We start from the raw sequence: 7843 nt of genomic DNA, 5'->3' as shown, positions 1-7843 counted from the left end.
GGACGTTGAAAGTAAACTGTTTTAAAAATAAAATTCACCTAAAATATGGTATTGTCCATGTTTAGACTTTTGATTTTGAGCTATATCATCTTCATCAAAATACTAAAAATAGCATGGTTTCTGTTGATGCAAGGGAATTCTCAAATGCAAACGTATAAAAGTTCTAGATTATTTCATCAAATCATTTTCTATCCAAATTCTGAATAGTCAAAATGAATATTGTATTTGTAGGTATGGTAAAAGTAATGAAATCAATAATTCATTCTGCCAAACAATAACATTCATCATTTAACAACTTCATCTATCATTATGCTGAAAGCATTGTGAAAACTATATCGAATTTCTTTCCTTATTCATATTTAATTTAAGATACGTTCAATTATTTATAGCTTCTATTTAGTTACCTCCTTTCACGAACATTTCATATTTCAGCTATATGCGTGTCGGTGGTAGGTGGTGCTTCCATAAGGAGTTGGATGACATCCGAAAACCCTCCTTGCTTTGTCAACGATGGTGAAGGTCCAGTAACGACAATATCTTTAGAAAATTCTTTAGAAAAAGTCAGCTCGAGCTTAACTGACTTAAAATTCAACACTTTGTCTCGATTACAAACAGTAAGTTTTTTTGTTTTGTTTTTTGTTTGTTTTTTTTTTTTTTTTTTTTTTGCATTCGGTGTATTTTGTTTTTAAGCGGGACTTACTGGCAGTGTTTTAAGATCACTTACTCATAGCAACGCGTTAAAAATACAACATGAATATAGAAGTCTTTCATACGAGAAAGTTATTAAACTGGCTGATGAAAATATGTAGATATTTAAAAGCAGTATACCCGAAGGTGTCCTTTTGATCTTTCCAAAACATTAAGACGTAATAGTTTCCATATAACCTAAACTGTGCCTGGCACTTAAATTCAACACAATCTGATTACTATCTGATCCAGAAGTAACATTCTAACAGTTCAAATTGAGATCATGTTGCGAAACCAATCAAGTAATTTTATTTTATATATTTGTTGTAAGTACTTGTTGTAAATGAATGGGTTTATATTTACTAAATTTTACGTGGATTTTTTGCATTGAATAAATATTGTACGGTGCAAGAAATTCATAAAGCATATGTTTTGAAACGGAATGGTGAAATATGAATCTCAAATAAGTTTATCATACATATAGAAACGGCTGGGTTTTTTTAGGTCAGAAAAGTTAGAGGCATTTTGTCTTGAATTTTTCACATGCCTTTCAGCTTTTTGTAACAGGTGCAAGACTACAAAAATGTTTCCAATTCCATTTTCATATCCGACATATAAGTCTAGACAAGGAAACTCATACATACACTAGATTTATGTTTTCATTAATTCAGATGGAAGAAGATTACTGTATAGATGTATTAGATGAGGAAATTGAAACCGCAAGTTTCATGGATTTCCAAATAACGAACGCTGCAACAGATAGAGAACAGTTTGTCGAAAACGTAAGTGATATAATTATGGTAACGGTTATTCCGTTTTCTTTGTAAAGGAGTTTTTCAACTGAAAGCCGTTTTAACTTTTGTACAAAATATCTTACTTATCAAAAGCTTATTCAAGGCAAAAAGCAAACAAAACTTTAATCTATATGTTTTGTACTTATTTCAAATAAATTTTAATTTTCAGTTTTAGAACACTTTATAAAGCTTCTTCTCTTAATAAAATGGGCACCATATTTAATGATAATATTTACTTTTTTGAATATTTTTTCAAACTAAAACAAAGTATCCTTTCTTAATTTTAAATAGGTATAAGCTGGAATAGTTGTATGCCATAGATAAATTGAATATTAATGGTTAATTAGCTATTCATCTGTCTTGATAGTTTTTACATATCATTATACCTAAATCTTTTGTCCGGATTTATTTCAGTTCTTCAACAATAATACATCATTCCTAGAGACAATGAGGGAACACTACGACCTGTTAAATCTTCTTGCCAATTACTTCCAGCAGTTGCGTCACACGGCAGTTGACGAGACTTCCCTGAACTCGTTGAGATCCACCCAGAAAAATGTGTATGACGTTATGTGTAGCATTAAAACCGCTTTGCGATCACAAGGACAAGATCGAGAAACTGTTGTTCCAAGCGGAAACTTATCAAATAGATTCAAACAATATCGTGAATGTACAGTTACAAGGTGTTTACAACAGACTTCAGAATATGTCACAATGTTAGACAGTAAAAGACTTTCGATTTATCTTTACAATTTATACACCTCATCTATAGCGCCAGTTTCGGAGTGTTAGTAGTTGTTAATATTTGTTACTGATACGTTTTGAGAGACCGTTGCTAATAATTATTTACACATATCTTGCGATCAAAAGACAAAATTTCCTGAAATTAGTGTTCCAAATGGAAACATGCAATATCGTAAAGATACAATTATGCCGTGTATACAACATACTTTTGAATATGTCACTATCATGTGACTATGTTTGGCAATATAATTACCTTGTTACGTTCTACATCTATTTATCTCCCCTGTTTTGGAGTGTCAATAATTTTCAAAACGTTATCCACATTTTGGAAAAGAACTGGTGATTTTATACATGCTTTACAATTAGGATTAGAATACATATTATATTATAAGAAATTGTGCAATACTGTGATACAACTACCTCATTTTCTCTTATATTTGATAAATGTTTGATGATTGGCTTATTATAGTTGTGCCATGAGCGTAAGTTCGTCCGCTGTAGCGCATTAATATGAAGCTCAAAATTGGTTTGAAACTAGAGTTTAGTAGTCAATCACATTTTCTGGTGCCCCCTGTGCAATTTGGTGTCTTTTATTATAATTTGTCTCCTAAAGCCTTTTACACATTGTTAATGTTATTTATAATACTTTATCTCTTCTGTTTGATATTGGATAACTACTCGTTTTTGAAAATACAAATTGTACAAAACGAATCCCTGAGATGTCTATAACGACATTGATATTTACGCAATATGAAATCTTCACATATTATACAATAAATGCACTATTTAGAAAACAAACATGGTTGACATACTGTATCATAGCTAATTTCTCTTTAAAAAATTGCTGATTTGGGAGTTCTACACATTCCATAGGGTACGCTACTTTCTTATTTCTTTAGATTACCATGAATTAGGTGTACTAGTATGTATTATTATTCCATTGTCAGCATTGCTTTATAACAGCAAACCTCCAATGATAAATAGCGTTTTACAGGCTGTTCGGTTTAATTATATCGTTTCTTTGAATTTAAATGTTTACAATTTGCTTTGTTCATTATTTTTGAAATGTTTGCGAATCTTTATAAGGACATGTGAATTGTGATACTCAATAGGGTTACCAATGTAGCATTTAATATTTTGATATTTCAGTTTGTTTTTTGCTCTTTTTTTGTGTTTTTTTTTTTTTTTTTTTTTTTGCTTTTTTGCTTGAATTCGTTAATAATTATATTTTTAATTACACTAATAAAGTTCTCATCGTATAAACGTTTCGTTATTTATCTATTTATGTATTATATATGGAAACATAATTAAGGTATGGATGCTAAACTGTCCAGAATTGCTGACTAGTGTTTGTAGAGGAGTGTCATTATATAATAAGTATCTTCAGCAAATATCATTATGTATCTATTAAAATAATTACGTACATGAATGTTCTGTCTGACAGGACATGAGCCACTTTCTTCTGTTAATATATTGCAAATGAACCCGAGGTGAAGGATAATATTAAGTGTAACAAGCAAGTGCTATGAATGACTCCCTTGGCATCCCCCTCCCACCCTACCTACGAAATGTAAATCAGTTCTAACATAGTGGAAAGACATTTTTTCAGTATATATATTGCTCCCCACCCCCAATAATTTGACCGATTATGCTAATTATCTTAGCAATTTTTTGACAGCTCGTCAATTTCAGCTGTGAGCTTTCGCCAGACATGCAGTTTTATAATTCAATACTGCCCAAGGTCTTTGATCCCAAAGTGTCTGAAATAATTATGTTTGTTCAAAACAAGGTTAGAGTTTTCGGTAAGATTGCTGCACTTTCAAAACTGATATTGGTGTTACCCGCAACAATGCATCCAGTGAACGTTCTTTCAGTGCTTTAAAAAGAATAAAAACTGTCTACCGTGTCTCAAACAAGGATCAACAGCTTAATGATTTTACATGTGCACAAAGATAAAACAGATTACTCAATTGTGAGCAAGATTGGAAACAGTAATATAACGCTAGCAATTAAAAATACAAACAAAATAAATATATGAAAATTAAGAAAGCCAAAAAAAACAATAAACCAAAAACAAAACAAAAAAAAACAACATAAAACTAAACCTGCCTGAGAAATGCGTTTCTTTGTCGGTCCCAAGTCCGAGAAAAAGGCGCGGGGTTTTATACTATACTGTATTCATTTGATCTGGGTCTGTTATAGGTCGGCTGATTATCAATGATTATCAAAATATGTGGCCCCACTCCCCCTCCCCCATTCTGAGAATGCTTCCTACGGGCCTGTAATGTGTTTGCTAGCATATAAAACTAATAAACTATTCACAAAACCCAACTAGATTTAATACTGGAGGGACAGAAATTACAATAAGGAAAGTTACTCTGATGTAAAGAGTTTAAATCATTTTGACGAAAAGCATTCCCCAGTTGTATAATATCCTCTAAAGCTCATACGCTACGCCAAAAACTGCAGTAAACTTAAACACGCTCAAGGTTGATGTTGACGACATTTACAGGGAAAACAGAGTACAGCACGATGTATCAACCATTGCAAAGAGATATGGCTGTAAAAGAAGAATTGGAATTGAAAGTGTGGTGCAGTGTTCTAAGCCATTATCCGGAGTGGTTGGAATAGGTTCGAGCCCCATTTGGATCACGACCACATATTCATATATAATCCAAGTACTATTTTTAAGGAAGAAGACTTGATATAAGTTTAAAATAGCTTGAAACTTTCATCACAACCGAGTTAAAACAAATTATTATGAAACAAATAAAAAAGCAAAAACGAAATTTAATTAACTGAATAAACTGATGGACAATATCTATCGACAAACTTATTTGACTTTAAACATTTTTGCTGAATAGGAGATATTAGTAAATACAAACGTCCAAATTAAACATTAACTGAATGTAACAAATCAGTATTAAGATACAACAGCGGTAGAACATACATTGTTGCATTGTTGCTTCAAACTGAATAGGGAGCTAAAAATCTGCTGACACTACTTTAAAAAGAATTCATTTTAAAGCCAAATTGATTTTATTGCAGAGAAAAAGAAACGAGTAAACACGAATATCCCTATTAAATATCAGCTCAATATGACCAAAATATTGTAGTGGATGTTGTATTTTAAAATCGTTAAAGAGCAATAAGTCTATTCGTTTTTAGTATAATATGGATCAATATAACAATACTTTGATCTGCAATTTTGCTTTTGGTTAGAGTGGATTTTGCCGGGCCTTAATCTCACGAGGAGCATCCGTCGAGTGTGATCCGGCCTTGCAAAGTCCACGGGAGCCAAAGGCATCAGTACAGATCAAGGTACTGCGTCACACAACTAAAGCAAGAAGTACCATCCTTATCCGATTAAATATGAATACAGGGTTTTGTATTCATTCGTGAAATACATGCTGCATTTTAGAAGGAAAACTCACAGGTATATAGATTGTAACAAAAATAAAGTAGATCTATATGCGCAACGTCTAAGACGAGATCTCAAACATAGATGGTAACTTTGCAAGGTATAAAAATGTAAGTTATGGTCCGTGTTTGTATGCACTCCCCTCTTTTCCGCTGAAAACAAAAAACATATTAAAGCGTTATGTAAGTTTTTGACGATATTTCATACGTCTTTTTAAAATTCTGTGACCAAACTCTGTTGAGCAACCCTGGGAATGTTCAAAGAAGATATCGCCACATCGACATTTTGATCTGAATGGCATTTAGCTTAAATAAGTTTTCTAAACTCATAGAAATTTGCAATTTCGTGTCTATTCTAAATTTTCTTTTATATCGTTAGTGAAGTCAAACTTTTTTGACTTATTGGGTGTGAATATACAAGGTTATACTTTCTGGTATAAGACTTAGTAAATAATTGAGCCGTGCCATGATAAAACCAACATAGTGGCTTTGCGACCAGCATGGATCCAGACCAGCCTGCGCATCCGCGCAGTCTGGTCAGGATCCATGCTGTTCGCTTTCAAAACCTATTGGACATAGAGAAACTGTTAGCGAACAGCATGGATCCTGACCAGACTGTGCGGATGCGCAGGCTGGTCTGGATCCATGCTGGTCGCAAAGCCACTATGTTGGTTTTCTCATGGCACGGCTCAATTATATACATGAACTGTGATATTTACAAAACACCCAAATAATCAAAAGGACACTTTTCAAAACGTTAAGTCTAGTAAACATGTGAATGTAACGGTTTGAATAACATGGATAGCTTAGTCACTTTAGACGTTTGCGATTTTGACTTACCTTTCTAGCTATTAATGTTTGGTTCTAACTTAATATGTTTTTCATATTTTGCATTGTAAACATAACCGGCTAGTGGTAAATGCTCAAATATAACTTCCGAAAAACGAGGCATGGCCATCAATCTCTTGTCGATGTATAATTATGCTTATAAAATGGAGATGTATACTTTCAAAGAAATATGCATATGTTCATCTTTATGAATTGTTAATTTTACGACGAGTATTTAATTAAACCGATGTTATTACTGCAAGATTGAAAAGCAGTCTTTTCAAGACTTTTGAAATGGATACAAGATGATCGAAAGAAGTATAGAGTTAAAAAATAAAACGTTTCGGTGCAAAAGTTTCATGGGGCAAGATGTAGTTTTATACACCTTTACGCACATCTTACACGTAATATTTGTGTTAGAACTTGCCAAAAAATAACATCTCCTTTGAATGATATCTGAAAAGGGGGTAGCTTTAGATCTGCCAGAAATACATTAAGTGATAGATTGAATATTTAGTGGTTGCTATACAGGGCTAACAGACGAAATGTTTACCTTATCACTTATCACCTTTCCACATGTACTACAAGCCTTAAACTCCCCTGTGGTGGTTTCGCTAATGACAGTTCCAACGCAATGCCCAGCTGTTTACTTGTTTTCTTCATTTTTTAAGCGAAGCAGTGTACCTTCCCTATCTAAAACACAAGTTGGAAAGGAGTTAGCATGAAAAGCAATGGTAAACACCATTCATCATAAATTGTAATTCAAATGCACCAGTCTAGTACTTTACCGTATTATAGGGTGCAAGAATGCATCTTGTTGATTATCATTATACATGGCAACTAGTTTACCTGATAATAAGGCCCCATTATAATCCTTTGCTATCTCCTACTTTTCAAGAACTATCTTAGAAAAATAATTATTAACTTGCTTGTTTAATAATTTACTGATTTCTGTTATAAATATGAAAATCATTTCAAGACTGTTTACATATATCTCGTTGAAAAGGGACAAATATCAAATTTAAAGACGGACAACTAAGCTAGACTCTACTAAAGAAAGCTAAAGGAATTAATTAGCGACATAAACAATTTTGCTTAAAGTTATTTTTAAGCCATTGAAGTTTTACCTCTTATAATGCTAAATGAGATACATGCTAAACCAAGAATTGCTAAGTCAAAATAGGAGCATAACTGTTTGAAAAGCAAAGCTGAATCATTAAACCTATGTTTAGCATGTCGGATCATCACAGTGAACAAGTGTTACAGGCTCTGAAGTTTCATTTCATGCTTAAACGTGTTAAGTGAGACAAACATACATACATGCATACAAAAGCTTAACAGAATTTTGTAAAGTTGAAGAGACGGCATTA

The sequence above is a fragment of the Mercenaria mercenaria genome, chromosome 9, assembly GCF_021730395.1.
Source record: "Mercenaria mercenaria strain notata chromosome 9, MADL_Memer_1, whole genome shotgun sequence".
NCBI classification, from domain to species: Eukaryota; Metazoa; Mollusca; class Bivalvia; order Venerida; family Veneridae; genus Mercenaria; species Mercenaria mercenaria.
This window is presented reverse-complemented; position numbering follows the sequence as displayed.